The sequence below is a fragment of the Nomascus leucogenys genome, chromosome 5 (genome assembly GCF_006542625.1).
Source record: "Nomascus leucogenys isolate Asia chromosome 5, Asia_NLE_v1, whole genome shotgun sequence".
NCBI classification, from domain to species: Eukaryota; Metazoa; Chordata; class Mammalia; order Primates; family Hylobatidae; genus Nomascus; species Nomascus leucogenys.
The window spans coordinates 76,541,839-76,564,796 of NC_044385.1; the positions used below are offsets into that span (position 1 = coordinate 76,541,839).

Below are 22,958 nucleotides of genomic sequence, written 5' to 3' on the forward strand. Positions count from 1 at the left end.
CCATCAACTTGGAGGTTAGGATTTCAACATATGAGTTTTGAGGGGACACAAACATTCAGATCAGAGTAGCCCCTAACCCAATATGACTGGTGTCTTTATAAGAAGGTGGCTTTGTGAAGACAGAAACACACAAGGAGAATGCCATGTGACAACTAAGGCAGAGACTGGCATTAATGCAGTTACAAGCCAAAGAATGCCAGAAATTGCCAGTGAATCACCAGTAGCTAGGAGAGCAGCAAGGAAGGACACTCACCCGCAGGTTTAGCGGGGAACATGTCTCTGCTGACACCTCAATTTTACACCTCTAGCCTCCAGAATTGTGAGAGAATATGTTTCTGTTTTAAGCTGCTCAATGTGTGGTGCTTTGTTATGGTAGCCCTAGGAAAGGAATACAGTCAGGAACACTCTTGTCCATAGGCAACATGGGATGTAGCAATGTATGGCCAAATCTTTCTCCTCCCACCATACAGAACACATTCATTCAGACTATAAATTGGCCCAAGCTTAATAGACATTCTCTTTTTTACTAGTGGGTCAACACAAGTATAGGCCAGGTTAGTTCTATAGATAAAACAATTTGAAATGTGTAATGTTAAAGCCAAAGGTCCAATGGCTATTTATTCCACATTCTATATAACTACCCTAACCCAAGGAGCTGTTCTAAAACCCCAGTGACTAGGACCCTGATAAAATGTTCTTTAAAGTGTTAGAACAGAGATTCAGACTCTCAGAATTTGCTGTTTCAGTTTGAGAAGATGAAGAGTTTGAAGATAAGAAGACTCAAATTTGAGTCCAGCACCCAGCTGCCAGTCTAGCAGCCCATTGCAGCCCCCAGAGAATGAAAATGGAATGCTTGGTCCAGTCCCCATGGTGGGTGTCCTCCAGGAAGCTCTGGGGTTCCCAGCTGGCCTCCAGACATACCAGGGCCATATAGATTCCTTAAAATAAATATCTACTTGTGTGTTGCCTTTTGGTGGCTCTGATCATCTATAGCATCAAGTCTAAGCATGATGCTTGAATAAGCCTCCATGATTTATGCCCCCTCTGGGCTCTGGGCTCCTGATCACTCTCTCCGTTTAGCTTTATATCTAGTTACACAAAATTGCTTGTTGTTTCTACAATAAAGCCTTATGTGTCTTGTCTTTGTGACTTTAACTATCACTTAAATTTACAATGCCGTTTCCTTCTTTTCCTACTGAAACAACCCTAGTTAATCTTCAAAATATTCATCAGGGACACTTTCCTATGAAAGCCTTCTTTGACAGCATCCTCCGGATAGACTTAATACCTTTTTTCTTTGTATAATTTTTTACCTGCTCCTTTACTGTGCATCTCAAACTATATTTAATAATTTGTTTATAATCATCTTTTAATTAAACTGTGAGATCCTTGAGGGCAGGAATTGTATTTTATTTATATAGGATGCCCAGTAGTAAGCACAGTGCCTATACCTGTACAGGTGATTAGTAACTGTTTAAATGAATTATTCATTTAACAAATATTTCTTGAGACTTTTTATGTTGCAGGTATTGTTCTGGGCTTTGTAGATATGGCAGTAGTCAAGAAAAATAAAGACCTTTCCTGCCTGAAGCTTGTGTTCTGGTAGAGAAGATGGATACACAGATAAAAATAATAGACATTGCATATACTTGTAGGTAATGATATGTGCTACGAAGAAGAAAAAAGGCAGTGTAGGAGGTTGTGGGTCGATGGGAATTCTCTTAGATTCACAAATCAAGAGGTGATGAAATGAAACTTAACCAAAAAAGACAATGACTTCTCTCTAACCAATCTTGATTACTGATAGTTTTCTTATCCAAGTCAGCTTAATGTGCTGTTCAAGAGAATCAGTGTGGAAGGAAGGAAATGTGCAAGAGAGTCCTGTATCAGACACAGTGGGCAGGGAGCTTTACATCTCTCATCTTATTGGGCTTTGACAACACCCTTCAAGATAGGTGCTGTTGCAGATGAATGACAACCCAACCTTAACTTCATGGAGGCCAAATAATGTGTCCATGTGGAGTATCTGAGTGTGTAAGCCAAGGTTCAAACCCAGGCCGTCCTGGGCCACTTGTCACTACCAGTTCTACAGTTGAATTGTATGAATACTTATCAGGTGCTGACTTCGTGTCAAGCCCTGTTCTTCATGCTTGGCATACACCAGCAAATAGAATAGACAGAAATCCCTGACATTTCAGAAAGTAACAAGTGTTGACAAGGATGTGGAGAAATTGAAACGCTTGTGCACTGTTGGCGGGAATGTAAAATGGCACAGGTACTATGGAAAACAGTATGGTAGATCCTCAGAAAATTAAAAATATATTTACCGTATGATCCAATGATTCCATTTCTGGAAATATACCCAAAGGAATTGAAAGCAGGATCTTGAGGAGATATTTGTAGACTCATGTTCATAGCAGCATTAACCAAAAGGTAGAAGCAATGCAAGTACTCATCAGCAGGTGAATAGATAAACAAAATGTAGCCTACATGCATTTACTACACATGGAATATTATTAAGTCTTCAAAAGGAAGGAAATTATGACATATGCTATAACATGGGTGAACCTTGATGACATTATGTTAAGTGAAATCACCCAGTTACAAAAAGACAAATATATGGTTCTGCTTATATGAAGTACCTAGACCAGTCAAATTCATAAAGAAAGTAGAAGAGTGGTTGCCAGGGGCTGGCAAAAAGGGGAAGTGGGGAGTTAGTGTTTACCGGGTACAGAGCTTCAGTTTGAGAAGATGAAGAGTTCTGGAGACGGATAGTGGTGATGGTTGTACAACAATGTGAATGTACTCGATGCCACTGAATTGTACACTTAAAAATTGTTAAAATAGTAAATTTCATATTGTGTGTATTTCACCACAATTTTAAAAATCTCTGCCCTTGTGGAGCTCATGTTTTAGTTTGGGGACATGAACAGTAAACAGATTAAATATGTAAATCATAAGCTATTAGAAGGAGATGAGTGATATAGAAACAGAACAGATTGAAGAAGATTGGGAGGGCTGGGGGCAAGGAGAGTGTGTTTTCAGTTTTAAACGGGGTGGTTAGTTTCATGGTCTTCTTCAGCTAGAGTTAAAATAAGTCGTCAATAAAGCTTATCAGCTGTGAAACTGGGGTATCTTCCTTGGCATCCATGCTTTGCCCAGAAAACTCTGACTTGTTGGAAACTTGAGTGGGAATTTAAAATCTCTTAGAAATAACTTTCAAGTATCAGTGTAGGAAGTCCAGAGCACACAGAGGGGAGGAGGGACTGTCACCGGGCAGCATCCAGAGGGACTTCATTTTCAGTGTGTGAGGGAGACAGCCAGGTGGGGTGTGCACATTCAGGAAATAATAAACAGTAAGAGGGAGAGGGCAGAAGACAGGTGGAGTGTGTTGGAGGTGGGTACACTAAGGCAAGGCAGGAGGCTCTAAAATTTGTAGGCTGGATGATGGGAAGTAAGTGCAGCGTTTAAATTTTTATTGTAAATTAGTTATTTACTCCATCCATTGATTCCTCCAGCCATTGTTGGAGGGACCAGCTTGGCACGTGCTTCTGGGCTCCTTCCTGGGGATTGGGTGCAAGAATGGCTGCCCTCAGAGAATGAATCACAATCTGGTAGGAAAGTAAAAACATGCACACTGGGAATATTTAAATAGCAAGGCCATGTAGTTTATACCAAGATGAGTGATCCAGACAATAGATGCCGTAGACAAGGATGACAGTCAAAATATCTGTCAAAATTTCTAACAACCAATACTGCACAGGCATCAGACTGGATTACGATGGATGCCGATCCCATCAGAACACACTGTGGGAGTGGACAATCTGTACCGCATGAATATCAGCCCTGGTATGGTAGCATTGAGGGGCAAAGGTCTCTAGGGACTAGGGCCATTGTGGAACAGTTCAGGGAGGAGATAGAACTCAGACTGAGCCTGGAGAGGTGGGGAGGGAGAGAGAAGCGGGAGTAATTAAATTAGTTTCACGATGTAAGTAGGATTCTTAGAAGATTATTCTGACAGCTGTGTGTGGCATGGAGTAGAGTGGGAGGAATGAAGGAAGAAAAGTGGTGAGGAAGCTTTTCTAGGAATTGAGGTATGAGATGAGAAGAATGGAGGACTCCCTATTGGAGAGAAAGGCTTGACCCATGAGCCAGGGAGAGCTGAGCGGCGAAGAGTAACTTGGAATCATTCCGCCAAGAGCCAAAGTATTTATTTCTTACCACGAATTGTTGAAATGTGACTATGAAGAGTAGTAAAAGCATAATAAGGTGTGAACTTAAGCCCTTGACACCCTTTCCTCTCCCTTCCCTGAAATTCCTCTCTTAAGATCCAACAAGGGAGTTGAAAAATAATATTGTGAAAATGGCTTGCAAGACACAGCTGGATTCCTCACAGGAGTAGCTTTGTTAGCAGAAATTGCTCCAGGGTCTGCAGTATGCAGAGCACAGAGGTGGGCAGATCAACCTCAGCCTCTGGATTGGGTTTGGGAGAAAGTCTCTTTAAAGCCCTCAGCACTATTCCTGGGAAGCCCCACCTTAGGAGTTATGTCTCGGGAAGGTTCCTGACCTGCTGTCCTAGCAAAGCCCAAGCTTCCCTTCTTGTCAAAGTTGGACTTGGGCACTCTGCTGTTCAGCTCTCCACCTAGGCAAGTTTTGTGTAGAGTTCAGGAGGCTCTAAGAGTTGTAGGGCTTCCCTTCTGCAGTTTTAATTTTGAGTGTTAATAAAAAAAAAACTCTTTAGGCAAGTGATAATATTGGTACAGACCTCTTTGAAAAGAAGAGAGGAAGATATACGACCGAATGCATTTCAACTTCCACAAGAGCTATTTGAAGAGGATAAAGATGAAGGGTGAAGGGATAAAGTGGGTGGTGGAGTGGAAGGCCAGTTGGAGTAGTTTATTCTATAAGGAGTGAGATAATTGGGTGGCCATTTGAAAACACACACACACAAACACACCACACACAGACACACAAACACACACACAATGACACCCTTCACTGTGCACCAAATGCATCAAGGATTTATGTATTTTAATATGTAACTTTCATAATATAATCTTTTATACTATGAAAATAAGTAAATATACCACTTTCTTTTCTTTCTAAACATTTACTCACTGAAGGATATCTAGGTTGTTTTCATGTTTGGCTATTACCAGTGAAGCTGCTGTGAAATTTCATGTACAGATTTTTGTGGGAGCATAAGTTTATCTATCTGGGATAAGTGACCAAGTATAGTACAATCACTTCTGGGTCATATGGTAATTGCATGCTTAGTTTTGTAAGAAATTGCCAAACTGTTTTTCAGAGTGGCTATATCATTTTACATATTACTTATATATGTATATATAAATTTTTTAAATAAGAAAAATTTTATTATATAGTTTTAAAAACATAACATCAGATAATTTTGTTTTGCTATCATTATAAAGTGAAAAATGAATGTTTAATATGTTAAGAATGGAAATCATGCTCACAGTATATTCTTTTAAAGATATTTTAAAAAGAAATTTATGAAGAGAGAGATTGATTTAGTTAGTTAGTATTTAGTTAATATGAACTTCTATAACAAAATACTGTAGACTAGGTAGCTTAACAGCAGAAACAAACTTCTCACAGTTCTGGAGGATATGTGATTAAGTAAAACATGCAAGACAAGCATACTATAAACAGCACAATATGATTTTAAATAAATGTTCAATTCATTAAAAAAATAAAGGTACACACACATGCAAATTTTTGCTTAAGGACAAGGTTATGAATCTTGGCAAGTCACCTCCATGGAAATATTAATGTATATCATGCACAAGGAGTGGAGGAGCATCCACTCCTCAGGGGACATTGGCAATGTCTGGATGCATTTTTTGTTGTCATGACTGGTGAGGAGGATGTTACCAGCATCTAGTGGGTGTCAGCCAGGAATGCTGTTAAACATTGACAATGCATAGGACAGCCCCTATAACAAAGAATTATCTACCCTCAAAGTCAATAGTGCTGAATTTGAGAAATCATGGTTTAGGGAATCTTGATTAAAACTTTTCAACTGGGCTACCCTGAGATGGTGAAATATACTAGTATGGTTTGCTTCACAGTGTCAACTTTACTCCCATCTGCAGCACGTGAGTTATAATCTTCACAGGAGCCAGCTCCTGGGGAAAGACTGATCATAGAAGAAATTCTCATTGGCTTTGACCAAATCCTTCTCCTTGCCAGTTAGGAAATATTGACTTTCTAATCTTTTAGCAAAAGCTCCCTCTGTATTTGAATATATGTTTGGTTATAACAAATAACTTTTTCCACAAATGGAAAAAAGTATCGTAAATGGCAACAGATGTAGTTTAGTGCTGACTTTAGATGGTGGCTGGACCTCCTATAGGACAGGCAAAGCTAAGTACTTTCTACTCAAAGCCATCAAACAAAATGCTTACAAATTAGAACGTAGTGGCCATTGCTTTACTTGTTATGATAAACCAGAAAAACAGGCTTCAGCTTATTGAATCTATTATTGAACCCTAATTAGCTGTGGTGTTTGGACATTCTGAGGCCCATGGTAAGATAAATAATATTTATGGTTTCTTCCACGTATCAAATAATTGTTTACGAAATGTAGTATAGTATGGAATGCTCTCTTCTCTCAGAGTTTAGACCACAGAATGACCAGGAGCTCATTGTGGGGTTGGGGTTGAAACGCTGGAGCCCAGCATGGGTAATCTTCGCATAGACACTCTCACCGCAGATATCAGAGAGCTTAGCAACGTCTCAGGCTCATGCAGACTCCTCACCGGCTTCCTCACCAATGCCCTTCGTGTCTCCATGTGAGCTTTGGGTGGAATTGAGGAAGGGTAGCATTAAATACACTGAGAAATCTGAAAATGAAGGGTGGGGGAATTAAAAACGAGTTCACTTGGGTTCCAGGAAAAGTTTTGAGGATGTCAGCATTTTCCATGTTGGGGGAAAAAAGAGGTTTTTAAAAACTTTTCCCTCAGAGAACTTGCTAAAATCTCATCAGTGCATAAGTGAAAGGAGATAGTGTGGAGAAAAAAATTTTAAGCCATCACCAAAAAGGTGAAGTCCCAAAGATACAAACCAAAATTCCAAGGTAAATACATCAATGAAGACAAACAGAACTGGTCTCAGTTTCCTTATCTGTAAAATAGGCAGAACCAATCCCTTATCCTAAACTCTTGAAACCAGATGAGTTTCAGAATTCAGAACTTTTAGTATTATAGAAAGATAATAAAGTACATATTGTCATGTATTATATAGAACACTCAGAGGCGTTGGAGGGCAATATCCCTTAATGAAACACATTAATTTTTCTGTAGTGAAATGTGCACCAAATGAGTTAAGTAAAGACTATAAGTAGCCTCAGGTTAGTTTGTTAGGTTTTGCTGCCAAGTAAGTTTGCTTTAGACTTATGAAAAAATGTTCAGTTTTCAGAGATTTTAGATTTCTGAATTGCTAATGAGGGATGGTGTACCAGTGTCTGTCTCAAAGAGGTGTCTTGAGAATAAAATGCCATAATGGATAAATTGTGCACACTGCTGGCATATACTAAGCATGCAATAACAGTGGCTATTGTTACTAGGTTTTTGTTTTTATAAGTAAAAGTAATCAGATATTATAACTATAATATTATTATCAGCATTGGAATTCTTTTGGGTTGATGTATGTTTCTTTGCCATTTCTTCTTTCCTTTTCTCTCCTTTTCTCCTTAACCCCCCACCCCCCACTCCTGTTTGCCTGGCTGTCTCCCTCCTTCCCCCCCCTTCATCTCTCTCTTTCTTTCTTTCTTTCTTTCTTTCTTTCTTTCTTTCTTTCTTTCTTCCTTCCTTCCTTCCTTCCTTCCTTCCTTCCTTCCTTCCTTCCTTCTTTCTCTTTCTTTCCTTTCCTTTCTCTTTTCTTTCTTTCTTTTCTTCTCTCTCTCTCCCCTTCCCTTCCCTTCCCTTCCCTTCCCTTCCCTTCCCTTCCCCTCCCCTCCCCTCCCTCCCCTCCCCTCCCCTTCCCCTCCCCTCCCCTCCCTCCCTCCCCTCCCCTTCCCTCCCCTCCCCTTCCCCTCCCCTCCCCTCCCCTCCCCTTCCCCTCCCCTCCCCTCCCCTTCCCCTCCCCTCCCCTCCCCTCCCCTCCCCCTCCCCTCCCCTTCCCCTCCCCTTCCCCTCCCCTCCCCTTCCCCTCCCCTCCCCTTCCCCTCCCCTTTCCCTTCCCTTCCCTTCCTCCATCCTTCTTTTCTCCCTCTCCTACACAGGGCTTTGACCTTAATATCCTTGCACATAACAAATGATGTGAGTGATCATCTTTAATCTGGTTTGGTTACTGGACAGACTCTTTAAGCTTCATCTGATTGTGCATGAATAGAAGTCCTCTTCTTAAAGAGATAAAAACCAAAACTAAAACAAAAATAGTAAAACAAGCATCACGCATCTCACTTGTCTTAGATTTCTGTGCCCTTTTTTCTCAGCAAGACCCAAGTATTCTAACTACAATGATTCTGATGACCAGGAATTCCAGAGCTGGCAGCCTGGCTGAGTCAGAGGGATTTGAGTTGGATCAGCACAGAATTCACACCAAAGTCACCGTGAACTGGCATGAAAAACAACAACAACAACAACAACAGCAGCAGCAACAATATAGACACATACAAAACACAAAGCAGCCAGCTACCAGCCACCTCTGAATTGTATCCAAATGAACTGCTACTCATACCTCCACTTCCTGGGCCCCATTTCTCTGATTCCTTTTCCACTGCAGACCTATTAGCCACAGTCTCACATTGTTCTAGATCTCTACTTTCTCCCTTTCCTTGCTTTTGGCTCTCCCTTTTCTCTCTTTCTTTTCTTTTCTTTTTTCTTTTTTTTAAATACGGCTTCAACTGCTCAACTTCTCCCCTTTTAAATTATGTTATGAACCATCCACAGGGGAGAAAAGCCAACAAACGCATGAACTACATTCTGTTTACAAGTTCGTTTCTAAGTCTGATTATTTATTTCTTTAATTTAGAAGTTCTATATCCCCAAGAGGACCTTAGTAACTGAAAGCTGCTCTTATTTTACTAATATATTTAATAACTCTTCATTTTTATAGTAAGAATGAATCTAGGCTTGCCAAATATTTTCATGGTAAAATATTTTAATTCCTCTGAAGAAGACGGAGGATCTTAACCAAATGACTTATGCAGAGAATACAGGCATAGAAAAATGGAACAAATATCATTGTTAATTGTTTTTTCTGTGATGACAGTTTACTCTGTAGCAGCAATTCTTAAACTTGGTACCTGGTATTAGTACAGCAGGTGTTTTGGAAAAAGTAAAAGGATTCTGTGCCCACATAACTTTGTGAAACTTTGAACAAAATTAAGCAGATTTCATTAATGTAGAAACAGTGTTCCAGACATACAGTGTTTGAAATATTGGTACTGGCCTACTGGCAGGTCAGTTGTGAGGTCTTGACACCCTCAGTTTTCTACCAAGGAAAACTACTCAGTTAACAAGCTACTGCTCATAGGCAGCCATAATTGGACTTTTCCCCTCATCATGGCTGGTGATGGGAGTGGTCACTGGATTCCAGGCTGGCCAGATCATGGACTGGCCACAACTGCCAATCAAGGACAGGACCAGTCAATTAGCAGACAACACATAGAGGCCACCGGGAGGCAGCAAGGTCCCTGAGGATTTCTGAGGAAATCAGTCAGGTATAGGTGGAAGCCTTGAGAGATGAAAGAGAAAAGCAGAGTGGGAGGCAGGGTGGCTGATAGGCTGTGTCAGGAGCTGTGGATGGGAGACAGGAAATGCAAGTTACAGAGGAGAGGTGGATGGACTGCCTGCACCAGAGGGGCAAAGAGGTAACCTTATTCCTAGATCAACTCTAGGACCTTCCAATTGTCTTTTGCCAGGTTGGGCTGTGCACCTTACTGATTGCCCCAAGACATTCCTGTTTTTATTTCCAGTGACTTCCACTTCTAAACTTATTCATTACCCAATGCATCCTCATAATAAATTCTATCATAATTTGAAGTAGCTTGAGGACTTTGTACCTTGTAGCTAAAAAAGTCTAATGAATGCTTCTGGTTTATTCTGAGGGATTTTTTAATAATAACTTTTTTTCTCTGCAAAAATAATACACAAAAAATTGAAAACCCAATGAAGTACAAAGCAGACAATAAAAATACTTATAGTTACCCTCACTCAGTCACTGTTAAATTTTGGTATATATCTGTGAAGGGCTCTTTCTCTTTTAATTACAAGAATGGGTGCACACCACATACACTGTTTTCTATTTTTTTTAACCTAATTATTGTAAATATGTTTTTCTTTTTATCACAACATATTTAATTATTATGTCATATTTTGTTGTATGTCCAAAGTTCAATGAATTCTCAATGGTTGAACATTTTGGCTGTTTATTTATTTTTTGCTACTGTAATCAATTTTGTGGTAAATCACCTTGAAGGTAAATATTTGCACACATTTGTAATTATCTCTCAGGATAAAGTCCTAGAAGGGGGGGGAGTTGTCAGGTCACAGCATATGCACGGTTTTAAGGATTCGAATACTTATGGAAATTACCCTTCAAAAGGTCTAGGCTAATTTACACGTCAATCCAGCAGCCTCTCATAGACAAGCTTTGTTTTCTATGGCTTCTTTTTGGGCTTTTCCCCTGTCCTGTAGAACCTTCTGGGTTTTAGTGTTGATTGTCCCACCCTTTTGATTTCAGAGCATTAGCCTTCTCTGTAAGCTTTTTAATGCTTTGCAATGAGATTACTAGTTCTATAATTTTCAGTGCTGGCTCTGGCTGCTTTGTCTCAGAATACCACTGCAATTTTCTCTGTCTTTTTTTTTTTTTTTTTTTTTTTTGCCAATGGATCTGTTGAACTGCCTAGTGAGCAGTGCAGGGGGAGAAAGGTGAACCCAGTTTCATTTGCATCCCATCTGGCTTTGGCAGCAGTAGCATCGAATTAAACTCAAGCCCCGGAAGATGTGCTTGCTTTGGAAAATGAAAGACCTACAAAGTTCAAGGAGCCCATTCGTGGCAAGTAAATTAAGAGCATAAACCCAAAGAATGTCTGCAGTTTACAGCTTGGTAGTACACAGTTGCTTCTGATTGGTATAATCTGTCATTGCTGTGATGTGTTTAGAGACAACTCAGATTACACTCCTGATATACTAGCTAGGGCCAACCACCTGTGGCCCTAGTCAACGATCAAAGATAGTTACCACAAATGCTATGTGAGGAAATAATGGCTTAGAGTGGAATAAAAACTGCAGTGCTGCTTTTATTGTGTAGCTTTTCATCTTATGTGCTTAGCGGAACAGGGCATGAGAATCCTATTTATTGGCAGTAAGACTCTTTCTTTTACCCTTGGTGTCAAAAGGGCATTTGGGGAATTTTGCTGTTAGTTAAAAGTTCCAAGGCACCAAGCGCAGGCAGGCTGAAGAGATGAAACTTGAGCCAGTCATTTTTACTGCCCGTTTGCTTCTCTGGTAAGAACTTCTGGGAGAAGCATGAGGCTACCAGTTAAAATGTGTAGGTTGGACTTTTGTGGATTACCTATTTAAGTATTCATGTTTTCTCTAATAGAATAAGTACATGCCATTGAGAATAAACTGTATTTATTCATACATTTATTTATTCATTCATTTTCCCCTTATTCAAAGCCATCAATTGAATATCTATTAGGTGCCATGCACTGCATATATTTAAAAAATATTTGCATACATTTTATTCAAGAGTTTAAGTCCCAGCCAAAGCAAGAATTTTAGACTTTTATTTATTAATGTGCCTGGTTTTGTTACAACCTAATAATCTGCCTCCTGGGAGCCTTTAAGTCCTATAGTCTTATGGAGGTGGTGTAGGATGATTGGGGGATTGTACTTTAATTAAATAAAAAGGCATGAATTGTTTGACACAGCAGTCATGTGAAAAAGGCAAGTTGTTCTCTAGTGCACAACAAAAAGATCGGAGCCCCTATTTCCAAGAAGTTTATTTTGTGGGGATGCAGGATTGGGGACCTACGCTGTGCCTCTGTGGTCACTTGGTTTCCATGGTCGCTCTTACCTCCGGAGGCCATTCTTGTTTTGGCATTGCCTTCTCCTATGCAGGGTGTCGTCTCTTGTCCTTTATTACCCCAGAGTACTGCTGGTATGAGATTATTGTGTGAAGCTGACTTTTCAGAGGGCTGAGGCTACCCTTACTCTATACCAGCTACAAGTTCAGAGGGTTTGCCAAACATCCCTCCAGTTTGGTAATTTACCAGAAAGAGCCACAGAATTCACTGAAAGCCAAACTTGTGATTCATTACAGGAACAGGATACTGGTTAACATTAGCCAAGGAAGAGATGCCTTGGACAAATCCCAGGAGGGGTCGAAATGTGGAGCTCCCATTCATCCTCTCTCGCTGGCATCATAGACAGTATTACCTCCTCCCGACCACTGTTTGTGGCAGTATGCAGGGCATTGCTGGGCAGGGAAGCTCATTGAGATTTGGTGTCCAGAATTTTTATTGAGGCCTAATCACATACTATCTGCATGGCTGATCTTCAGTCTCCAGACCTTCCCAGAAGTTTTGGCTAGCATCTTTCATCCCCAGTTCCTCTGCAAGTGTGAACTGATACAACATGGCTTAAAGCCTCCATCACAAATCACGTAATCAGACTCTCTGATCGCCAAAGTCCCCAGGCAAACAAAGATACTCCCCTTAGACTGGACGCTCCAGGGGCCTAGCATCACTTTCTTGTACCTGAGGGCAAAAGCCAGAGCTTTTATGTGTGTGTGTAAAGTTAATTCTTCACTAAACAATTATATTAACAAAAATTTTCTAGAAACTTATAGATCATTCTTAATCTCATTGACTAGGTCTCCTCTCCACCTTGTGGACCCTGAAAACCTGAGACAGGTCTCAGTTAATTTAGAAAATTTATTTTGCTCAGGTTGAGGACGCGTACCTGTGACACAGCCTCAGGAGGTCCTGATGACATGTACCAAAGGTGGTAGCAGCACAGCTTGGTTTTATACATTTTAGGAAGTCACGAGACATCAGTCACTATGTTTAAGATGTACATTGGTTCAGTTCAGAAAGGTGGGACAATTCGAGGCAAAGGCGGGGCAACTTGAAGTTGGGAGCGGGTTTCCAGGTCGTGGGTAGATAAGAGACAAATGGTTGCTTTCTTTTGAGTTTCTAGTTAGCCTCTCCAAATGAGCCAGTCAGATATGCATTTATCTCAGTGAGCAGAGGGGTGACCTTGAATAGAATGGGAGGCAGGTTTGCCCTAAGCAGTTCCCAGCTTGACTTTTCCCTTCAGCTTAGTGATTTTGGGGTCCCAGATTTATTTTCCTTTCACAACCTCTTCACTTTCCATTATATTTTTTGAAGTTCCTTCTTTATCTAGACCCTCTTAATATCATCCTTTTACCTCATTCATGGATGCATATTCTTTCTTTTTTAGGCTGCCTTAGAAATGCAAAATTTGCCTCACTTTGCTATGCAGAGCAATCCATCTCTCTCTTGGATTTGCCCTAGTATAACCAGGAGCCCAGGAGGCCTCCCATTCCTTGTCTGCAAAGGCCTATCCACACCCAAGAGGTATTTTCCTCAACAAAACAAAACAGGAATCTATTCCTGACTCCACTTCTCCTTTAGAAGGCCAATCCTGAACAAAAGTAATCATCAACCATAAATTTCTATACCCAGTGAAACTATCTTCACAAATGAAGGTAAAATAAAGACAATTTCAAGCACACAAAAAACGAGAGTTTTATTATCCAAAGTCTCTCACTAAAGGAAGTTCCAAAGGACATATTTTAGGAAGAAGGGAAATGGTTCCAGAAGAAACATCTGAGATATAGGAGGAAAGTTGAATAGACAAACAAATAACAAACAGAAAGGTAAACATGGGTAATTAAAAAAAAAATGTAACTGCAATTGGTTTTTGTTTAAAATAAGAATGATTTATTTTCCTCTTACAGGTACATTTATGATTATATTGCAGGTGTTAAAAGAAAAACCTTAGAAAAATTAAATTTAGTAGAGTTTAAGTCAGCAAAGAGTGATTCATGAATCAGGCAGTGTCCTGAGCCAGAATAGGTTTAGAGTGTCACCTTGTGCTGGCTTGTGGTTGAAAAAGATTTATGGACAGAAAAAGGAAAGTGATATACAGAAGACAGGATGAGATACAGAAACAGCTGGCTTAGTTACAGCTCCATGTTTGCCTTATTTGTACAGTTTGAACAGTTAGCTGCCTTTGATTGGTCCAAACTTGGTGATTGGCACAAGCGTAGCTGACAGTCTGTTTACACATCTAGTTAGATTACAGTTCACTATGTATGGAGAAACCTTTAGGCTGAACTTAAAATATGTAAGAAACCAGCTTTAGGCTAAACTTAATTTAACACAGGTAAATCTCAATTTAAATACTATTGGTAAACTTTTCTTATTATTGCCTGACAAATGATGTCCCTTTTCCTTTAGAAACATTTTCAAAGAATCCAGTCCTTTTCTTTTAGTCGTCAAATCAAGTGTTTCTTAGTTTTCAACTGAGTAAGAAAACTTTTTCATTTATTATTTACTAGGGTCAGGAGCATTTAGTAGCAATGATAAAAGTGCAGATCAGAGACTACTTGTATTCAACAGAAGTGCTTTATAAGGTCTCTATTCAACTGGGCATTCTGTTAAGTATTTCTAGTCAATGGAGTCCTACGGGGACTGCTGAAACTTTAAGCTCAGGATAAGTGGTCTGGATGTGCAGTGCAGTTTAGTAAATGAACTAGAGCTCGGGTTCTATTTGGAACCCAGTTTTTTGGAGCTGAAGGGGCCCTTGGAACTCTTTAATCCCAGGTAGAAAAATGGAGACTCAGGAAAGCAGCACAGAGCATTTGTTGTCTGAGATAAGAGAGATGGGGCCAGTTGAGAGCTCTGACCAGGCCCCTGGCAGGCAAAGGGCTGCAGAGCGTTTCAAATTGGCAAAATTGACCTGTGCTTCTCCATGTTGTGCTTCTCCTCAGAACTTTTGGGAAGCTGTGTGACTGTCATCATTCCAGCTAGAACACTTTCTTCCTCCAGAAAGTTTTGTGATCTGTTAACAATCATGTGTGGACCAAAGAATTTGGGGAAACTTGAAGCCAAAACAAATTTATCTAAGATTGTTGTTGTTTTTAAACAAGTGGCCAGCTTTGCAAATTTATGGATTGGTCCCCAAAGCTTGTGCTCTATAATTGACCCTTAACAGGTTAGCAGTAGAGGAGAAGAGAGACAAAGGCCACACTCTAGGGACTAAGAGCTATCAGAGTGTCGAGAGGTTGGGAGGGCTGTGTGTGTGTGTGTGTGTGTGTTTGTGTTGTTGGAGAAGGATGATCAGGTGTAGGAGAGAAGGGAGTAACTACCACAACTTATGAATTTGGAAGCAATTTCAAAATCTCTATGTGGAGATTTTCTTTTGTTATATGGACAAACCTGGGGAAAGCCTCAAAAAGTTGAATGTCTTAGATCTCCACATTCTATTTTTTTTTTTTCCAAGAGAATGCTTTCTTAGTGGTGGGAAGCAGCCCCTAGGTATGCAGGAGTGCAGATGCATGTCTTCCTTCTCTTCTAGTGGCTGGGACTCTTCCTGGCCTGGCATGGCAGCAACTGTGGGTGGGTGGTGCAAAATTTGTGCTCGTGTGGGAGGCCCTCACAAGTGACCCAGCCTCTTGTCATTTCTGAGATGTTCACGTGGTGATGTGTCCTTTGCTCTAAAACAGTTGCTGTCATTTGTGATAGGTACACAGAAGTGTATGGACACAGGTGCAAATTCCCAGACCCTTACCTGTCACCAGGAGGCTGGTGGACTTTTCCAGGGCATTTACCCCCTTTTCCTCTCCTGAATGACAATGTTGTGAATTGTGTGGGGGTTCAATGGAAGTGTTTTACTGACTGAGGATTTTTATTCTTGCTCATTATAATATTCTCTTTATTTCCTCATAAATACTTTAGGTTTCCTGTTGTAACTTTTGCTTTTCAATATCCATTTTATGTGGTGGTGATGATGATGATGACAATCATAGAAAACAGTTATATAGCCATCAGAATGTACCAGGCACTGCTCTAAGCATTCACTGTATGTTAATACGTGTAGGCCTATTATTATCCCCCTTTTATAAATATACATGTTCTCAGACCTTTTCCTTTTATTAAATTAGATTTTCATTCTTATGTTATCCAGTTTTATACCCAAAGTTTTAGTTCCTTTTAAATTTATCATTCTGAAATTTTTATTGCTAAAAATTATTTCTAAGGTAAGTTCTATTGTCCAATATTTTCCATTCTTTTTCTTATTTTTGTATTCTACTTGCTTAATTACATTTAATAATTATTTTCTTTAATGCTGCCTTAGGGTTAACCTTTTTCATATATTTTTAATCCACCTTTAAAAAGTTCTTTTTTTTCCTATGTACAGGGGACAGAGAAAAAGTTACACAATAGCATAGGGACACATTCAGACAAATCCAAAGAGAGCCAATGGTATGGGGGGAACAAAAGATAGGGTGAGACCGTCCTAGAGTAAAAGGGAACAAGAATTAACCACAAGCAACTTCGGAACCTGGATTAGATGCTGGTACAAAAACAAAACAAAACAAAACACAGCAAGCAAAGATATTCTTAGGACAATTGTGGAGATTTGAATATGAACTGGAATAATGGTTCACTTTCTTAGGTGTGGTAATGGTATCAGGGTTATGTAGGAGAATATCCTTATCCTTAGGCCATTCATGAGAGAGATGGACAAAGTAAATGAGGTAAAATATTAACAATTACTGAATTGAAATGAAAGATATATAGGCATTGATTTCACTGTTCAACTTTTTTGTTGGTTTGAACATTTTCATGGTAAAAGTTAGAAAATACAAACAAAAACAAAACAATTTTTATCTTTATTATCTGTTTTTCAATTTTTGGTCTTGAGTATATTTATATTATTATCTGTTTTTCTGTATTTTTGTTGTAAATTTTTAGTTCTTATTTTATATTTTTATTGTTTACTGCTTTATAAAATTTATGTCTTTACTATTTTATAAAACCAGGTAATGCCTCTGGTCCTGGATGCTGGCTGGGGAAAGGAGCAGCCTGTATATATTGGCCAAGATGATGAGATGTAAGAGCTTGTGTTCTCTCTGGTCACCTGCCTAGACCCCTTGTCAGATACCTCACACCTTCACTGTTGGTTCCCAAAAAACTCATATTAACATTAAACTCATAGTCCTCTCATAAATTACGTGATAATCTAAAATGGAGAGATTTGCCCTTTTCCATCTTGCCATTGAAATTCTCATGAAAACAACAATAACAGAAATACCAAGTGCAATGGCAGGAGATCTGCAGGAGAAATTTCTAATGGCCCAGGACGGGTGTGGCTCTGAGGCAGGAAGACAACAGGAGATCCCCTCTCTACACCCCTGCTGCAGAGAGGGGAATGGGGCTTAGTGGTTAACCCTAGGCCTGGATATGGTTTGTCAAAGAGAACACAAAGCCACAGGCAGAACATAGTGCAATTTCCTAAAGTGTGAGTAGACTTGAGGGAAGTTACTTTTATATTAAAATAAACATGGGTATATTTTGGAATAGCTTGCAAAAGAGAGATGCCAAAGGAATTTTACGCTTATTGAAGGCTGTTTTGAGACATCCTCTAAGACTCCCAGGAGTGTAAGTGGAAGAGTTTGTGAATCTCTGTATTATGATTTATTATGGGTTGGTTTGGCTAAAGAAGGTTTTGTAGGGGGAATGTTTTCATGGGCCAATATTGCCTACATATATATATATATAAAGAGAGAGAGAGAGAGAGAGAGAGAAAGAGAGAGAGAGAGAGAGAGTATAGACAACTTTTTCTTCTTTGAATAGTAACCTACCGACCATTTGTATGTTGAAGTCCTATCCCCCAATACCTCAGAATGTGACTGTATTTAGAGACAGGGCCTTTAAAAAGGTAATGAAGGGAAAAGGAGGTCATATGGGTGGGCCCTAATCCAATATGACTGAAGTCCTTACAGGAAGAGGAGATTAGGATGCAGATATGCATGCGTAAAGGAAAGACCACATGAAGACATGCGGAGAAGTCGATCATCTGCAAGCCAAGGAGACAGGCTCAGAGGAAACCAACCCTGCCAGTCAACACCTTGATCTTGGACTTCCAGCCTCCAGAATTGCGAGAAAATACATTTCTGTTGTTTAAGTCACCCAGTTGTGATGCTTTGTTAAGGGCAGCCCCAACAAACTGATATACTGCTGGAATGGTGCTTATCAATTTTGTTATTCTGTTAATTTGTTTCATTTACTTTCCAACACAGTTTTCTCCTTTCTCATTCACTGATATCCTGATATTTGACTTCCTGATCAGAAATGGAAGTGATGGGGTTGGACAGCAGGTGTTGGAAACTCAAATGCCTTAGGGACCATGCATGTGGATGTGCAAATCCAGGATGTAGAATAAAGATGTGTGGTGGTTGCTGCCACAATGAAGGGTGCATTCCCACTTAAAGACATTCAGATTCCAATGCTTTAAAGCCCTGTGCCAGCCCAAATGAATAAATAAGTCCTTACCTGTACTGTCTGGCAATTGCAATCCCTGCTCCAGTACAGCCTGGGCCTCATCCCCATATTCCCTTGATTTATTACAAGAGGTCCATAAACACAGGTGCCAACCAAACCTTGTCTGTAGACTCTGTAATGCCACTCATGTACTCACCTCTTAGTAAATTAAATCGCAAACTCACTTGTTAAATTCAAATTAATTTCAGAACCTTTTTTATCCGATACTTTCTTCATCATGATGATATATGGGGTTTATCCAGATTTTTTAAAAAATTCACTTTTTGAATTATAAAAGTCATGCATACGTATATGTTTATTGTGAAAAGATACATTTCTTTTCCTCCTGTGGATCTTCCCCTCGGAATTCCAGTTCTAATTCTACTCCTTGTGTGAACCCCTGAACATGCACCCATGCCCATTCATTTTTCTGGGCCCCTCACAGCAGCTCTAGCACCTCCACCTAAAAGGATTGAAAGGGAAGATGAGACCCCATTGCAGAATATTTGAAGTGGTTACTCACCAGCCCTGTATATACATATTAAAATTCTCTGAGTTGTTATAGCAGCTGTTGCAACTGAAAATAATTCAGCAAACATTTTCTGTGTAGTTTATGGGCTCGGGAACAGTCCAGAAGCTTTGGAATTTGAGTTACCGTCAGCCCGCTGCTCAGCCAATCTCCACATGTCACAGGCTGGTAATTTGATCTACAGCTCCCTTGAAGTGAGTTTGTACTGAACACAGAAAGCTCTTTTTTCCCCCTTTTTGCCAAACACTAAATAGCCTTTTATGTGTGTCTTTTTTCCCCTTACACAATAATGATTTGATTCAACAAAAATATTACACACCTTCTTCCTGAGGGTTTTGTGTCCTTTTCTTGGACTCTCAGCTACACATTTTGGGCAGCAAGTTTCCTTGTTCCCTCGGCAGCTGCCTGCACGCGGTCCTCCAGAGAACCTAGGTCTGGGAGAGACCGCCTTGGATTTAGCTGGGCCTAAGAAAACACAGGCGGAGCAGTGAGAAAAATATTATCTTCCAATGCCCCTTCCTTTCAAGACTCAGGAAATCTGCTTCTTTTCAGTGCTCTTATCACTGCCGTGAAGTTTTGATTTTTCCAATCTCCAGTGGTGGTTTAAAAGGAGCTTAGAGCAGAAGCTGAAAGGGCCTCCTGTATTTAGAGAGCAGAAGCCCCACCTGCTCTCTCTGGGGCACCTTCCAGTGGCCAGGGCCAGGGGGTGTGTCTGATGATGGAGACAGTTGGAGCCACTTCAGCACTGGCGCCGAATTTATTCCATCTGCTGATATTTAGATTGTGGTGGGGAGGGCAGAATGCCTGATGATGCCATCAGTTCACCATCATGCAACAGGTAGCCTGCTTTCCAGCTACTTTGCATGATATCCAGACTTTCTGGCATCAAGGCTTGGTGGCTCACAGGGCTTGAGGCAACACTACTCTGTCCATTTTTTTTTAGTGATTCCCTCACTGGTGGTGGATCTACCTAAGATCACAGTGGCCGCGGTGGTATGCTATTTTGGGTTACTGAAAACTGAAACCTGTTTTTCGCTGAAGACAGTTTGTCTAACAGTTTAGTAACCTTTATACCTAGAATATCAGGAGTCCTGTCTGTCTGATCAGCCAGTGGTACTATTAAGGAAAGATGAAAGATTGGTTTTCAGAGTTGTTGAAGTTCTAGTGACATTTTAAATAAAAATTGAATACTTGGACATCTAAACTTATTTGATTGAAGCCTTAAGATGCCTAAAGTCATTGTGGTTGAGATTATATCTGTTTATGGCTGACAAAAATTATCATAAGTGTATAGAGTCTTATGCTGGGGACCTTGCTGTCCATCTGGGAGACCATCTGCAGAAAATCCCAACAGCTGCAGTTTACTTCTCATTTTTCAGAATAGAGATTGATTATAAAGGAGGCACAAAACAATCTAATAAACAAAAAAAACCAAATATTTGATTATGGCATTAACTTTATGGTCATTTCTAGAGGAGTGTGTGAGAGACATTAACTAGGTTCTGATTCTTGGAACAGATTAGACGTTGGCCTTGCATCTCCATGGAATGATGTCCCCAGAAGGCCTTGCTTGTGCCTGGACACTGATGTCTGAGGAGTATGCTTCCTTGAGCTTTCCATGGGCCAATCTTAGAGGGCGGGGCTCCATGATCCTGGCCTTGACTGAAGGGGGAAGGATAGATTGGAGGTTTTTCCAAAGACTCACTGGAATTTGGAGATAAAATATTTAATAGGTTGAAAGCCTTTACAAGGGGGAACTCTGGTCTCCCTGTGGAAGATGACCAAATATGGTAAAAATGTTCCCATTTCTGGTGGATCGATCAATCCTTAAATATTTCTAGAATAACTTCCATGGTTAAAATCTGGATCCAGATTTTCTAATGAGCAATTTGCAGAAAGAACCCACCTGCATCAAATGGCAAAGTCAGAACCACGTGCAAGAGTGAACTTCACAGCCCTTGCTTAGCAACATGCCTGTTTGTAGCTCACTGGGGGATGGAGTGCCCTCCAGTCCAGACTCTACACTAAGAAATTAGGTAATTCAATGACAATAATAATTTTAGCTGCAGTTTAAGGAACGTTTACAGCTTTGAAACAGGAAATGGAAAACAATAAGTAAGAAACTATAAAATAAATTGAGCACATAGCTTTCTGTTACATTTTATACCCAGTGGTACAGAAAGTTTACTTAAGGAAATGACAAGGCTTATTTAGAGGACCAGCAACTTCTGGAGTCTTTTATTGAAATGGAAATGGGAGCAATGTTGGATACTCTTAAGGCTATTTCTTTGTAAATTCCCAATTGGGAAGCTTTAATATGTGTCTAAAAGGATTTAAAGACATTTTTCTTTTAATATTTACATGCCATATTATAATAAGATGAATCTTTGCTGTGAATTTGAATCTGAATATTAATGTCGGCTGTATTTTATTGAGTGATTATAGTGAGCCAGGCTCTGTATTAAGCACTTAAAATGCCTGAGCTTATTTAATTTATTTAACATTATGATATAGGTATTATTATTATCTCCATTTTACAGATGAGAAAACTGAAGATAAGAAAAATTATGCAGCTTGCCTAGAATATGGCTGCTAGGAAATGTTGTAAAGGAACTCAGATCTGCCCATTCCCAGAGCCTGAGGTCTTAATCTATTCTGCTGACTTAAATTCTGTATCATGAGTTTCACAACCTGAAGCTTGGGAACTCCTGTGGAGCCCTGGAGTGATGTTTAAGGAATACTTTAGTTAGCTGTACACACTACAACTCCCATATTGTATTTTAGTTTTTAAAAATAGTTTCTTTAAAATAAATGCAAGAGGGGTCTCTGAACAATATGCTCAGGTCTCCAAACTAGCTGAATTTACCATGGACTATTTTTCTAGCATTTGGATTTTAACAGAAGCCGAGCAAAGTTGGGATGACCACACCCTTCCTGGGCTTCAAGGACTTTAAAAATGTCTCGGCTGCCCCAGAAGTTGGAGAGCTCTACATTTCAGCATTGGTGGTGTGTGTTGTCTGAATGAAATGGGTTAGGGGTAGTGGGGAGATAAGAGGATTTATAGCCTAAAGAAGGTCAGGGAATCCCAGTGGCCCACCTGCTTTAGATTCTCAATTTTCTCAACTTTAAATGGAAATGGTATCATTACCTATGTAATCTGAGTGTTATTAAATGCATTAAATTAGACAATACATGTGAATAAAGCTTATGAGTTATTATTTTGGAGATATTTAATGTGTTCTCTCCTCCTTGACAGTGGGCTGATATTTTACCATCCTGTTTCTAAGGCCTTGTTAAAGTTGTTTTTCTGAGCGTGCTCTATCCATCAGGATCCTGGCAGGAAACAGATGGTGCACTCATGCTGGGAAGAGTTTAATAAAGGAACTGTTTACAAAAGTGTGCGCAGGATTTAGGAAAAGCAACAAGGGATGTTGCATCGCCCCAGTAGAGGGCCATTACCAACACTAAGCCAGAAGGGTGGAAGGAAAGGAGTGTTTACCAGCACCTAGAGAGGTTTTTGAGAGGGCTGCCTGATAGAAAATGTGGCCTTTGGTGGAGGAATGCAATCAACTCACAGAAACCTACCAGGGAGAGATCTTGGGGGAAAAATATCCTGACCTTACTTTCCTTCCTCCCTTTAATCTCCTGCAGGTATTCTTCACTGGTTGAATGCAAATGGAAGCCAGAGGAAAAGAGAACCCTTGACACAGTTTTCGTATAGATTGGCCTCCAGGGCAGACAGCAGGTGAGAGTGGAGAGTGGGGCTGGGGGACAAACAGCAGGTATGGAGCACAGCATGTGGCTCTCCACATATTTACCAGTAACCTTCATCACTCTTGCCAGATTGGACCGAGAATCAACTCAACCCGTAATTATGCT

The 22,958-nt window shown here is 40.1% G+C and overlaps 1 protein-coding gene across 1 annotated transcript in view; it reads left to right on the forward strand.

Moving 5' to 3' along the window:
- The window catches only part of LOC100598481 (leukemia-associated protein 1), a 434,950-nt gene that overhangs the window by 272,946 nt on the left and 139,046 nt on the right, over positions 1 to 22,958 (forward strand). Inside the window, exon 3 of the transcript XR_004030176.1 lies at positions 22,731 to 22,824. The gene's annotated coding sequence lies outside the window, so the exon portion shown is untranslated. The remainder of the gene's footprint in view (positions 1 to 22,730; positions 22,825 to 22,958) is intronic.